The following is a 15,584-nucleotide window of genomic DNA, read 5'->3' as shown; positions in this document are numbered from 1 at the left end:
GTCCTTTCAAGGATCCAAACATTTCATGGAGCCTCGCTGATGTTCATTATTACTAATGAAGTCGGAGTCGTCATAAAAGAGGAAGCAGCAGGAAGTCAAAACGCAGAAACAGCCTTTATCTCGTCCTCCTCCATCCCCCTCTCTCCATCTCCTGTCATCCTGTGCAGATCCGAGTGTCAGTCGGTTTTCTGTTAATTAGCTGCAGAAAGCAGAGACACCTGCCCACTGCTGCCGCTGACGAACGCACAGAAATGCATCCGCATGATGCGGCGACACTCATGCTTGTTATTTTGATGCTTCCTGTGCGTTTGAGTATTTTTCTTTTTGTTAAGCGATAATTGAGCAGCCATGGCGGCTGCTTTCCCACCTAATGGAAGGGGACAAATTAATCTCCCAGTGCTAATGTCTGCAAATGGAACAGGAACAATCCTGTCAGCTCCAGGCCCACAGGGAGGGGTGGGAGCATGCCCAGAATGCTAACACTTCAGCTTCTGGAGTTTCAGGTTAAAATCATTCAAAGAAAACTCTATTTACGAATATTTTGCTAAAAGAAGTACCTTATAAATTCACATTTATTTCATGCAACATCTTTTGTGCAACAGAAACTCCTAAAATGATGAAATCAGTTGGTGCCTGCTTCTTTTTTTTAACTTTTCAGGAAAATTTCATAAATGCTGAACATCTCCAGCAGAGCAGCAGCCAGATGGAGTGAATTATTCAGGCGGTGACCAGAGGTCCAAAAGAGTTTAACCCAAAACGAGCAGAATGAGGCTCCACTTTCTGATTTACCTTAAAAATCTGATGGATGTCTCTCCCAGCTGTATCTATGGCCCTTCAGTTTGCAAAAGCTGTTTTTCTCTTGCTTTTTCTGAAAAGGTTATAAATGAGAATACATTCAAAATTATCTCAATTAATAAGAGTAACTTTTTACAAACTATTTACTACAGTTTTCACAGGGTTGGGGACCACAACCCCCTGCAAAAGCTGAAAATCCCTGAAAACATAACTGCCTATTTCAGAAGTTCAGACACCAAATTTACCTCAATATGTCTTAATTCACATGCTAGAAATCATCTTAGTATAGTTTTCATTATTTGTGCTCTTTGGGATTCAGCCAATGAGAACCAAGGAATAGATGGCTAGTGTAAATAAGACTGGAGTTGTGTCAAAGCGGACTGGAGTCGGAGTAAAGCGGACCGGAGTCGGAGTAAAACGGACCGGAGTCGGAGTAAAGCGGACCGGAGTCGGAGTAAAGCGGACCGGAGTCGGAGTAAAGCGGACCGCAGTCGGAGTAAAACGGACCGGAGTCGGAGTAAAACGGACCGGAGTCGGAGTAAAGCGGACCGGAGTCGGAGTAAAGCGGACCGGAGTCGGAGTAAAACGGACCGGAGTCGGAGTAAAGCGGACCGGAGTCGGAGTAAAGCGGACCGGAGTCGGAGTAAAGCGGACCGCAGTCGGAGTAAAGCGGACCGGAGTCGGACTAAAGCGGACCGGAGTCGGTGTGAATGCTGCATTCCGACACTCCGGTCCGCTTTACTCTAATGACTTTGTCTAAACTAATCAAACTTGAAGCTTCTGATTCATGAATGAAACTTTTATTCCAGGAGCGTTTTCATTGGTTAAAGAGCTTTTTAAATGGACCAATCAAACCTTGACTCAGTTACTGATTTGACTCCATTTGTCCAAACTAATCTCTTGGTTCTTAGTTTCCTCAACAATAATGTCTGATTCTTGTCTGTACTTGTTCTTCAGAACATCATCTGGTCGTATTGGTCGAATTAATCAGTGAAGATATTGGAGGAAGTATCTGCTGGTCATGTTGTTCGTCTGGAAGCCTGTGTGGTTTGAACCAGCCTGGCTCTACCTGCAGGCTCTGCTCCCTCCTTGGTACTTAAAACGGGGTGAGAGACTCGCTGAATGTCAACCTATTTCCCATCTTAACAGCCGTGATCCCGAAGCCGTTCCTCCTTCTAAGCCTCTTTCTGCGGACGACCTCCAGGGAAGATAGTGAGTACAGAGGAGTTGATTACGGCGGCGCGGCGCGGCGGAGCTTTGTTCTAGGCGTTCGGCCGCCCTTGGCTTTGGGAGAAGAGACGGATGGAGCAGAAGAAGAGGTGTCTTATCACTCCCGCGGGGTCTCGCATCCTTTCATCCCAGATTGGCTCTGTGACCTCGCCGCCCCGCCCGCTTCATCCCGACCCTCCGCGCCGTCTCTTGTTTACTGTCCCATAATGACATTGTCAATGGCAACAATACGGCTGCTTATCGCGAGGTGTCTGCCGTCACAATGGATGAATGGCGCCGTAATGGAAAGGCGAATTTGTCCTGTTGTCATCTCGGAGCCTTTGGAGGCGCTCGCTGCTTCCCGGCCGCGCGTGCCGCTGGAAGATAAGATTAATTCTTCATATCACCGGGATGATTGTGGAATCTTGTATCTAATGTAATTTTTATTTCTCACTCCTCCTCATTTCCTTTCCCCCTTTTTCTTTCAAACTGCACAGTCAAGATTTTTTTTCTCTTTTCTTTTGGGAAAAAATCTCAATAATTTATCTGTTTTCGTGCATTTCCTTCTGCTTCTACTTAAAGGCAGAGAAATGAAATGGGAAGAGACAGGAGAATAGGCAGATGAGTGTTTTTTTTCTGAATGGGGCGGACGTGAGCGGCATGCAGAGCGGGGTGAGCGGGAGGAGGGGTGCTGCTGGCTGGTGGAGGGCCTAAGAGGAGCCTGCAGACTTTAGTAATCCCTCTTTTATTAATGTGAAGCCAAGCTCAGCAGAATGCGGCTCACAGACATAACAGAGCAGCTCGCAGCTCGCCGTGTTCAGGCCCCACTGTCTGCCTTACTGGCATGACTGGCCAAGTCAACACCCTTCCCATTTGCCAGGCTGGTAAAGCGTCAGCCAGTTAAAACCCAGTTGATTCTGGCCTCCCAGTCCGCCGCGCCTCCACCCACCGAGCCGCCGTCCGTCGGAGGCTTTTCATCCCGCTCAGGTTCCGGCCCTTTTCTTCTTCTCTTTTGGCACCGACTGCATCCTGCGTCCCCGCTTCCCTGCACGTTGCCATGACAACCCCACCCCTTCTCGCATCACTCAATGCCCCCCCATGTAGCCAATGGGCATTGACCTTTTGCTGTCGGAGCGTGTTAGGGAGCAGGAGACACAGAGTGCCGGAGAAGGATGGCGGGGCGAGTGAGAGCGGAGCGCGCGCTCGGCGGGAACAACAAACACAAATCGGTCATTAAACTGTAAACAATTTAAAACGGACTCACTGCTTTGCTCCCCCGAATCACAAAGACACCACGTTCATGTCCAGGGAGGACGCAGCGCTCAGAGTGACATCACCACTAAACTTAGCAAAAACCAAAAGTTAATTTATGTTTCCTCTTTTTAAAACCAGGAATGTTTCATTTTCTGTTGGTCAGGATGATCTGCAGCATTTTCATAAAACATGCTTACCCTGGGAAACAAAAGGATAAAAACCTGAACCACTATCGGACAAAACAAGAATAATTCATAAGGATCTCATTGATGTGAACAATCCCACCTGGAGTTCCTCAAGGCTCCGTTTTCAGCCCACTCTACCACACCATGATTTAGGAAACGGAAATGATCCGTATCACCACATGGAGACAACCCCAGACATTCACTGTGTTCAGAAGAATCAGAATTTTCTCCAACCAAATGTTAAAAACATTTAGTTAATCCTTAAAAATGCAAAACAAGTAATAAACTCAACGGGTTTAAAGAAACCTGTGTGATCTCTTTACATCCCAAACTCCCACAGGAAACTTCTGTCCCTCTGCAAGGAATAAATGGAAGATCAATGAAATACAGTTTTTACTCCTCCTGACCAGCAGGTGGCACTAAGTACGGAGAATGGGACATTATACCCACACAACAATAGAGCAGAAAGAAGAAGATCGGAGTCTTTCGGAGACGTTTTTGCAGCTGCTGCAGCACCAGAAACATAAAATCCATAAAATCATTTTTGTTATAATTTATAGATCAGATTATAGTTTGATTATTTAATTTTTACTAAAGATTCATTTCATTTTATACACAAAGGTAAAATTGTCTTAGACTCGAATCAATGCAGAGGAAACATAATCCAGATTTTAAATAAATCACAGAACAAAGACAATAAAAGTCCAAACCCAACAGAACCGAGCCGCTCTCAGATGAAGTCCTTGTCGTCTGGCTGAAAGCCTGAAGGCTATTGGAGCCGTTTCTGGTCACTCAAACGCCTTAGTTTAATATTTTAGATGAATTGTTCTCCCTTTGATGAGAAAGGCATCTGGACCGTGTTTAACAACCTGAACCTCAGTTTTCTCTCTGAGCTGCTGCTGGTTTGACGTTTCCTTCAAGGTGTTTCTGGACCAAACACAGCAGCTGAGTTCAAACCAAACCTTAAAATCACTTTTTACTTTATGCCACTGCTGGAGCAGAAAGCCACAACTATATCTGTTTGGGTAAATGTCTTATTTAGTGTTTCATAGCAGATATTGAAAACAAGGTTTAATGTAATATAAATCTATTTTAAACATATCAGAATCTCTACAGAAATAATCTTAAGGTGTTTTATTGATTTATTTCAGTTTTATTATACAGACAAACAAATGCAGACATTTTTATATTCAACAGACTTTCTAGACTTTCCTTTGTTGGAGCTCTGACATTTTGAGCTCAGATTGGATGGAAAACATCAGATTTGAAGTTTTCTGATGCTTTTAAAAGCTGCAGCTCTACAGACAACATGGTTTATTTACAGAATTATGGAAAACTGCATGAAATAGGAATGTAAACAACTTGTTGGGAGGAAGGATCTGTGATGAGGCTTTCTTGTGCACCTTGGATGCAGCATTCTGCTCTGAAGGAGCAGATCTCTGCAGATCTGAAAGAACATGTTAGGAGGAAACTATTTTCATTTCCTTTAACTTCTGAAGGCAGTCAGGAGTTATTAATATTTAATATGAGAATCAGAAGAGTTGAGGAGCAGGTTGCTGGTTTAAATCCTTACTGGATAGAAATACTTGGTCATGGAAAATAAGATAACGCAAAAACAAAGAATCTCACCAAATACTTTTGTTCAGTTTCCAGTGCAACTATCTTAGTACACTTGAAATAAGATAAAACTAACTTAGAAGTAACTTGTTTTCAAGTACACCAAGATGTTTGCTCTATAAACCAGACTAAAATGTTTGGTAAAGTTTTGTGTTTTTGCAGTGAACCTGCTCTGTCAGCAAAGAAATAACCAATCAGCTGATAACCAATCAGCTGCCTGTAATTTGAATGCATCAGTCGGCTCCAGTCATGTTCAGTGATGATCTTTGCATCGAGCCGTCGCTGCAGCATGCGATCGGCGGCTGCAGCATGCGATCGGCGGCTGCAGCATGCGATCGGCGGCTGCAGCATGCGATCGGCGGCTGTAGGGAATGTGTGCGATGATTGCATCAGTGCACTGCGCAGCGATGTGGCCTGCTTCCTGCTGCCGCTCAGCACTTTTAGCCGCCGCCGCGTCACTCTGTGCTGAGTCAACATGCAACAGGAGGCAGATTTGATTTGAATTCCAAACAACGGAGGCGGAAATGGGTAATTAAGGCAGAACTTAGCGAGAGGGTCTTGTGCGTTTGGATGCTGATGGGCCGAGTGCTTCACATAATTTGGGATTTGGATTGTTGTTTTTCAGGGAGATGCAGGTGTTTGGTGAAGACGGATGATTTCGGCCCGAATGCCAAACATTCTAATGAAGCTCACGTACGATCCATAATTTTAACTATTCCCCACCTGCTACACACACACACTCACACACACACGGATGCACAATATGCACTAATGAAGCTGTTCTCCTCTCCTCTCTTTCCGTCCCTGGCTCAGTGAAACATGCATAAATCATAATAAACAGAGATGAATTTTTAATCAGCGCTCCCTGCCCGTGTCTTCAGCCCGGCCTCCTGAGGGAGGGAGGCTGTGATGTGCCAGGTATGTGCAGTCTGATCTGGCAGCGCCTCCTCGGGGAGCGCCGATCGCTGAACCGCGTTTGGGCCGAGCCGGACCGGGCTGAGCCTCTGGAGACCCGACTGGTCCACAGTGAAGTTTCCTCTTGGTCCAGCTGTCCAGTGGGAGGGCAAATCCACTTCCACTGGATTTACTTTTGGGTTAAATTGTAATATTTCATCAGATTTTTGCATGTTCTGTTGATTTTACATTTAGTTGTCATTCATTCTTCTATCAAACTCGTACAGAACAAACAGAAGAATATATATTGTAAAAAAACTAGCAGCTGGGCTTTAATGCACTAATTTAGATTCATAAATCGTGTTTCTGGCCGTAAATCTGACGCGCATGCTACATCCGCTAGCATCGATGGACAACAAATTCATTCCCTCGGCCCTCTGGGTTTTAATTTCTGCTTCGAAACAATCTGATTGGATGCTGGAAAACACTACTGTGGTGCTCCTGTTAAGCTAAAAGGACTTAGCTAATCAGCAAAACTATCTAAGCCTAAAGTAGCATCTTAATGCTAACCATGTTGCTAATGCTAATGCTAGTGTTTGACCAATCGGATGGTTCACACTGATATTTGAATGAAAACGTCTCTTATTTTGTTGATGTATAGTTTTCTGTTGAACTGCAGTTAATTGCAGACCCTGAAATTAAGTCAATTTAAATGTTTTATTGTGAAAACTAATTAATTTGAGTTTTAATTGAATTTATTCCAGATTGGAGCAGAAGTTCAACTCCAAATGGATCATTCATTGTAAAATGATCCAGTCATCATGTAGTCTGTACAGTGACTATGATAGATTATTGGGAGGGATTTGGGTTACCATGGCAACATAATTCACATAAACTCCAACAGGAAATTCAGATAAATTATAGAAATCTGTCAGATTTTGCCACAGATTGACTTTATCTTCAAATGAACTGTTAAGACTTTGAATTATTATCAGTTGTTTTTTTAATTTACAGTTTTTATTGAAATGATCTCAAAACATTTACACGTTTTAAAATGTAAAACAGAAAATAACCAGGATAAGCAGCAGACACAGTTTGACCAGGACAATAAAACTCAAATTTAAATTCAGCCTCGTTTTCAGAGAAGTTGCCGTACAGCAGGTCTAATCCAGACTGTGAATAATAATCCTGGAGTTGGCACCATCAGTTTGTCTCCTGGAGAGTTTTTCCCTGCATCCCTGTTGTTCCAGGAAGCTTCAGTTTAAGCTTCCTCCCATGAGAGAAGCAGCAGCTCCTTGCTAGTCTGCTGCCCTACATTCCTGGAAAGCTTGGAAATGAGATAAAAAAATTGCACATTTTCACAATTTCACCCAACTTTAGCTCAAACATCAGACACAGAGCAGAGGAGCTTCAGCAGATATTATTGCTGGTATTTGTGAGGCTGAAGATCCTGCAGAGAATCAGTTAGTTGAATTCACACTTCAGGTTTTCACTCATTAACTAAACTGAACTGTAAACCATGAAGGGAACAGAGAGAAACAAAGAGCTGGGAGGACGATGCAGTCAGCTGACACACACACACACACACACACACACACACACACACACATCAGGAGCTCTCCTGACCCAGATGTCGCTTCGCTTCATCACTTCACTGCAAAAACACAAAATCTTTCCAATTGTGTTTGGTCTAGTGAAATCACTTGTTTACTTATTAGTCAAAAATCCATTTATGTTCATGAAAAAGTGAAATAATCTGCCAGTTGATGTATATCCTATAGTTTAGTTTTGTCCTGAGATATTTGCTCTGGACATAAAGTCAGAAATCCTTGTTAATATTCAGTTTTAACCAGAGGAACCTCCAGCTCTGAATCCGTTGTTCCGGGTCGAGCAGAACATCCCGTCCTTCTGGTTTTGTCCCATTTTCCTGCGTTGTCATGGAGATGAGTAACATCCTCACTTTTCATGCGGTTCTCCTGAAAAGCTGCATTTCTGTGGCGTTGTCTCCGTCACTAGTCTGACAGAAAAGTCAAACTGATCTCAGCGCAGAAATATTTGTAATCAATCATTTCTCTTGTTGAGTATTTATGTCTCAAACTCAGCCGCTAAATTCGTTGTTAACTCACAAACAACCAGGGAGCGAAGGACCAATCACAATACTCCAGGAAGTGGCAGAATGACCAAACTAAACTGTAGAACTAAAACAACCCAGTGGAGTTTTACAGATGAACTTGTAGCTGATGGTTCAGGTGTTTGTTCCTCGGTGGACTTTCAGAGGCTTGCAGTGCAGGTTGGAGTCCTGGCAGATTTCTGCTGCTGCTAATTGAATATCTGGCAGATTGGAGTCATTCACCTTTGACTTCATTCACATTTCACTTGTTTTTGTTTAGATACGGCTCTCATCAAACAGTCGCTGTTTGCCTTTCAGCTTATTTACATTTTTGTATTATTCCACCCACACAGGCATGAATATGGATGAATTCTTACTTCTTTCCTTGATGTTTCAGGAGCTGCAGCATATTTCTGTGTCAGTGTTCTCATTCTTCATCTTCTGCTCATAAAATCTTCCTAATATATAACTTTCTGTAAACTGAGAGAATTCCCCCCCAAGGCGGTGGGAATCTTTGCCAAGCTGATTTGTGAGTTTGCACTTGTGTTTAATAGAAAGAGAGATGGGATCCAGATTGATGGGAGGGCTTTGGTATTAAGACCAAAGGCAACCACTCAAGCGAAGCAGGATGTGACATTTTCCCAGCCATCTAGCAGAGCCTTTGTTATTTATTTTACTTATTTATTCAAGTCTGTGCAATTTCTAGCAGGTATTAAACACAAATGGGTGGGATGATGGCGGAGCGGGAGGTCGGGATAAATATGTGCTCTTTTTTTTCTGCGTGTCAAACTTTTGGTGAAAATGAGGAAAAGTGAGGAGGAGGTGGCAGGGGGGTGATGAGGAGCGATGACAGCGACAGGAACGGGAGGAAAAGCGGCATCCCTGCTTTGAAAATAATAATGGCAAAGCAAAATAGATCCCCAGCTGCTCGCTTCCTCTCGCTCCTCTCCATCTAAAATGCATTCCACCTTCTCCCAATGTTGCATTTTTTATTTTTAAAGTTCCCATTACGGATAAATTTAACTGGTGGAACTCCAGCGGTCCCACTTTGTGCCGACTCCCCCTCCTGTTGCATAAAAGATTAGAATCGAGCCGCTGCTGCGCACCTGATCATGAAAAACAGTCGTGCTGAGGTTGACTTGTTTTGCAACGAGTCAACATATTTCATTGATGTTTGCAGGTAGTAATTTATTGCACCATAATTTACTGACTGAATCGGTGAATGCTTCATTGGGTGACAAATGAAACTGCTTTTGAGGCATGCCCTTCATTTGCAATTTCCAGATGAAAAATGTGACTTTCTGCATCAAGCGGTTCCTCGAGCGACAGGCGACGAAGGGAACGTTTCCGCACCTTCAGCCTGTGGGAACAACGTTCCAGCAGGTGAGTGGCGGCGGGGACGCCAGAGGACGGAGAGATGAGGACGCCAGAGGACGGAGGGATGAGGAGGAGAGAGGACAGAGAGATGAGGAGGACAGAGGATGGAGAGATGAGGACGCCAGAGGACGGAGGGATGAGGAGGAGAGAGGATGGATAGAGGACGGATAGATGAGGAGGAGAGAGGACAGAGAGATGAGGAGGACAGAGGATGGAGAGATGAGGACAGAGGATGGAGAGATGAGGACAGAGGATGGAGAGATGAGGAGGACAGAGGATGGAGAGATGAGGAGGAGAGAGGATGGATAGAGGACGGATAGATGAGGAGGAGAGAGGACAGAGAGATGAGGAGGACAGAGGACGGAGAGATGAGGACAGAGGACGGAGAGATGAGGAGGACAGAGGAGGATGAGCATTTTTGTTGTTCAGCAGCATCTGGCAGGAAAGTTCAGCTTTTAGGTTTTTCTGTTCCTGAAAAGTTCATCATTTTAGTTTAGACTTTGATATTAAATCTAACAAACTGTCATAATACAAATCAGCACAGAACTAAACTATAAAGTACATTAAAATATATGATTCTCCATATGAATCATTATAAAACACAGCACAGTATAATGCTGAACAGTTAAACGAGGGATTTGGATGACTTGTGTCTGATATTCTTCAAGCTCTGATAAAGCAGCGGTCACGTTCTCACTCAGCATAATAAATTATTATAAAAATAAAGGTTCTGGCCAGAACCATTGTATTTGCATGTTTCTGGTACAGCTGTAAATGTGACACACAGGTAGCTGATGTCCGATTAAATTACACAACCATAAAACTACCTGAAAACAATCAGGATTTTTTTCTTTTCTAAAAATGTGCTGACATTTGAGAATTCAAAATGCTCAGAGTTGTTTTGACTTTTAGGCGATCTGGTTTCCAAGTCGTCCCTGAATGCACCACAGCCTGTTCCACAGAGGAAGTCCCATCTCTGAGTGGAAGCCATTTTGGTTTTGCATTCATGTTCAACATGTTGGGCCTAGATTATAAATATCCTCACAGTGTGGAAGAACATATTGATAAAAATCACCTGATTAAAGCTGATTAAGTATTATAATTATATTATCATGTCTATATGTATTTAAAATTAAGACATACTCAACGTATTTTCACATTGGTGTAATTTTGAGACAACCAAAAGTTGGAAGAAAACAGATACATTTTAGTTATAAATGACCTTTATCATTTAGTTCATTTGTAATTGTATCATTTTTCACATTTTTGTCTTTTAAATACCAGAATTTTTGCTTCATTTTCTACTTTTACCGGCTTGGCATAATTTCTAAATATTAGGTAAGGTGTTATAATTGAGCAGTCACTTAATATTAGAAAATGTTCAGTTCTTTTTCTTTTGTAAAAATGTGAGTAAATTCTTGGATGACTACTAATTTTTGGTGAATTAATATTTAATCTGAAGGTTTTAAGAGGCTTCTGCACATAAAAAAGAGAGTTTTGTTTTTAGGGTAAAGACTCGGCCCCCGTAAAGCCCCCTTTCAGCTCCGCCCCTGCTGGGAGGCAGCTGCATTTTCCTTGATTTGAAGACAGTGAGTTATTTGGAGAACTCCTTCAAAGTTGGGATTTATTTGAATCTAAAGTGCAGCAGGGAGACAGATGAGCTTCTGGTCTGGTTCTTCCTGTGTGTGTTTGGATCAGTGACCGTCCTGTGTAACGGTCCCGTTGGTCCTCTGTCAGTTCAGTCTGGTGGGTCCAAGCTGTGAGGTTTTAAAACGCCCGCCGCCGTCTCCAAACAGCCGCCGGGCGCACGCCGTCTCCGTCACCGTGGCGATTTAATCTGCCTCGCCCCTTTTCAATCAGGCGAATGTCAGGCAGGGCCGCTCCGTCGGGGCGTCTAATAAAATGCACGGACACACTCCTGCAGGAAGCCCCCTGCAGACACACACACACACACACACACACACACACACACACACACACACACACACACACACAGGCATGCAACAGACACCCGATCAATACAGGCAATCATACAGGTGACAATAGGTGCAGGTTAACCGGCCGCTGATTCACACCCCGCTATCATCACCGTCTCAAAAATCACACAATCAAGACAGAAGCATGCTGGTGGGTGGGGGCGTCTGGAAGACGAGGAGGAGCGGAGCGCGGCGCTTCGCAGGTACATGAAATGTGTGAATATGTGCGTGAAATGAATTGAAATGGGTGTGAAAGTGCATCTACTCACAGGCAGACGCACACAGACACGCCTTTGTGTTTGGGATTGTGTGTGTGTCCCATCCACATGCACAAGGCATTGCATTACGGCGCGTGTGTGTGTGTGTGTGTGTAGGTGTGTGTGTGTGTGTGTGTGTGTGTGTGTGTTGGCTGTTATCAGAATGACACCATCCTCCTCTCTCCTGCAGCCCCAGAGGATCAGTGGAGCTGCACCAGTTTCAAATGAAAATAAATGAGAGGCAGTGACCGCTACTGCCTGGGTCCCACTTTAATGAGGAAGAGGAGCAGAGGAGGAGGAGGAGGAGGGGGATTGGTCCAGGATGGCAGCAGTGGGGCCGAGAGAGAGGGAGGAGGGAGATGTGATGAATGGACGAGCTTTCTCTGTCATCGATGCGATGGCCAATTACAGCTGCAGCACGCTCGGCTGCGCCGCAGGTGGAGCGGACGGCGCTCTGAGTGGCCGCGCTGCATCCATCCATACTCCATTATTTGCATTGAGAGGACAAATCAGTGCCGAGTGTAAAACCCGGAGCGGCTTGGCGGCGTAATTCAGAACGACGTCAAACATCACGAAGCGTTTGGAGGTCCAGGCTTTACCTGAACCGACGGATCTTCACCTGCTCTGGATGAAAACGGATTTCCTTTCACTCATCTAAACACAAACCAGACAACATTTTCTCTAATAACAGACACACAGGCTCATATGTATACATACACCTCCAGTGGGATTTGATCAGTTCTTCCTTATGTGCCAAATCCACCAAACACACATGGACGAGACAAAGACGGATAAAAATAAAGTGTAGAGGAGTAGAGTCTGGGCCACTTTGGCTAGTTTATCCCCATTTTGTTATGTCGGTTAACAAAATTGTTTTCTCAGTTTTTGTTACTTTGTTAGTCTTGGTAGGTACCAGCTGTCAGACACGGTGGTGGCAGCGTCATGATGCGTTGGGCACCACCGTTAACTTTGTCTCAAACATCCTGGTGGTTCAGACTGGGCAGATAAAGCAAACTAACATCTGAACTCTGACCTCAGACCAGTAGAAGATATAAAAACCGGAGCTCCATGTGAAGCATCATGTGAAGCTCCATGTGAAGCTTCATGTGAAGCTTCATGTGAAGCTCCATGTGAAGCATCATGTGAAGCTTCATGTGAAGCTCCATGTGAAGCATCATGTGAAGCTTCATGTGAAGCTTCATGTGAAGCTTCCTGTGAAGCATCATGTGAAGCTCCATGTGAAGCATCATGTGAAGCTCCATGTGAAGCATCATGTGAAGCATCATGTGAAGCTTCATGTGAAGCATCATGTGAAGCTTCATGTGAAGCTTCATGTGAAGCATCATGTGAAGCATCATGTGAAGCTCCATGTGAAGCTCCATGTGAAGCTTCATGTGAAGCATCATGTGAAGCTTCATGTGAAGCATCATGTGAAGCTCCATGTGAAGCATCATGTGAAGCATCATGTGAAGCTTCATGTGAAGCATCATGTGAAGCTCCATGTGAAGCATCATGTGAAGCTCCATGTGAAGCATCATGTGAAGCTCCATGTGAAGCATCATGTGAAGCTCCATGTGAAGCATCATGTGAAGCTCCATGTGAAGCATCATGTGAAGCTCCATGTGAAGCTCCATGTGAAGCTCCATGTGAAGCATCATGTGAAGCTTCATGTGAAGCTCCATGTGAAGCATCATGTGAAGCTCCATGTGAAGCTTCATGTGAAGCATCATGTGAAGCTCCATGTGAAGCATCATGTGAAGCATCATGTGAAGCATCATGTGAAGCTCCATGTGAAGCATCATGTGAAGCTCCATGTGAAGCATCATGTGAAGCATCATGTGAAGTTCCATGTGAAGCATCATGTGAAGCTCCATGTGAAGCATCATGTGAAGCTCCATGTGAAGCATCATGTGAAGCTCCATGTGAAGCATCATGTGAAGCTTCATGTGAAGCTCCATGTGAAGCATCATGTGAAGCTTCATGTGAAGCTCCATGTGAAGCATCATGTGAAGCATCATGTGAAGCATCATGTGAAGCATCATGTGAAGCTTCATGTGAAGCTCCATGTGAAGCATCATGTGAAGCATCATGTGAAGCTCCATGTGAAGCATCATGTGAAGCTCCATGTGAAGCATCATGTGAAGCTCCATGTGAAGCATCATGTGAAGCTCCATGTGAAGCATCATGTGAAGCTTCATGTGAAGCTCCATGTGAAGCATCATGTGAAGCATCATGTGAAGCTCCATGTGAAGCTTCATGTGAAGCTCCATGTGAAGCTTCATGTGAAGCTCCATGTGAAGCTCCATGTGAAGCATCATGTGAAGCATCATGTGAAGCATCATGTGAAGCTTCACATGAAGCTTCATGTGAAGCTCCATGTGAAGCATCATGTGAAGCTCCATGTGAAGCTCCATGTGAAGCTTCATGTGAAGCATCATGTGAAGCTTCATGTGAAGCATCATGTGAAGCTCCATGTGAAGCATCATGTGAAGCTCCATGTGAAGCTCCATGTGAAGCTTCATGTGAAGCTCCATGTGAAGCTTCATGTGAAGCTCCATGTGAAGCATCATGTGAAGCTCCATGTGAAGCTCCATGTGAAGCTCCATGTGAAGCTCCATGTGAAGCTCCATGTGAAGCTCCATGTGAAGCATCATGTGAAGCTCCATGTGAAGCTTCATGTGAAGCTCCATGTGAAGCTCCATGTGAAGCTCCATGTGAAGCTCCATGTGAAGCATCATGTGAAGCTCCATGTGAAGCTTCATGTGAAGCATCATGTGAAGCTCCATGTGAAGCTCCATGTGAAGCTCCATGTGAAGCTTCATGTGAAGCTCCATGTGAAGCATCATGTGAAGCATCATGTGAAGCTCCATGTGAAGCTTCATGTGAAGCATCATGTGAAGCTTCATGTGAAGCATCATGTGAAGCTCCATGTGAAGCATCATGTGAAGCATCATGTGAAGCTTCATGTGAAGCTCCATGTGAAGCATCATGTGAAGCATCATGTGAAGCATCATGTGAAGCTCCATGTGAAGCATCATGTGAAGCATCATGTGAAGCATCATGTGAAGCTCCATGTGAAGCATCATGTGAAGCATCATGTGAAGCTCCATGTGAAGCATCATGTGAAGCTCCATGTGAAGCATCATGTGAAGCATCATGTGAAGCTCCATGTGAAGCATCATGTGAAGCTCCATGTGAAGCATCATGTGAAGCATCATGTGAAGCATCATGTGAAGCTCCATGTGAAGCATCATGTGAAGCATCATGTGAAGCTCCATGTGAAGCATCATGTGAAGCATCATGTGAAGCTCCATGTGAAGCATCATGTGAAGCTCCATGTGAAGCATCATGTGAAGCATCATGTGAAGCTCCATGTGAAGCTCCATGTGAAGCTCCATGTGAAGCATCATGTGAAGCTCCATGTGAAGCTCCATGTGAAGCATCATGTGAAGCATCATGTGAAGCATCATGTGAAGCATCATGTGAAGCTCCATGTGAAGCATCATGTGAAGCTTCATGTGAAGCTCCATGTGAAGCATCATGTGAAGCTCCATGTGAAGCATCATGTGAAGCATCATGTGAAGCATCATGTGAAGCTCCATGTGAAGCATCATGTGAAGCTCCATGTGAAGCTCCATGTGAAGCTCCATGTGAAGCATCATGTGAAGCTTCATGTGAAGCATCATGTGAAGCTCCATGTGAAGCATCATGTGAAGCTTCATGTGAAGCTCCATGTGAAGCATCATGTGAAGCATCATGTGAAGCATCATGTGAAGCATCATGTGAAGCTTCATGTGAAGCTCCATGTGAAGCATCATGTGAAGCATCATGTGAAGCTCCATGTGAAGCATCATGTGAAGCTCCATGTGAAGCATCATGTGAAGCTCCATGTGAAGCATCATGTGAAGCT

The 15,584-nt window shown here is 44.2% G+C and overlaps 1 protein-coding gene across 3 annotated transcripts in view; it reads left to right on the top strand.

Moving 5' to 3' along the window:
- The window catches only part of celf2 (cugbp, Elav-like family member 2), a 211,579-nt gene that overhangs the window by 52,773 nt on the left and 143,222 nt on the right, over nucleotides 1-15,584 (top strand). The gene's annotated exons all lie outside the window — the stretch shown is intronic.

This window comes from Poecilia mexicana, unplaced genomic scaffold (assembly GCF_051168715.1).
Source record: "Poecilia mexicana isolate PSO_F unplaced genomic scaffold, ASM5116871v1 scaffold_23, whole genome shotgun sequence".
In the NCBI taxonomy this organism is placed as follows: Eukaryota; Metazoa; Chordata; class Actinopteri; order Cyprinodontiformes; family Poeciliidae; genus Poecilia; species Poecilia mexicana.
This window is presented reverse-complemented; position numbering and strand designations above follow the sequence as displayed.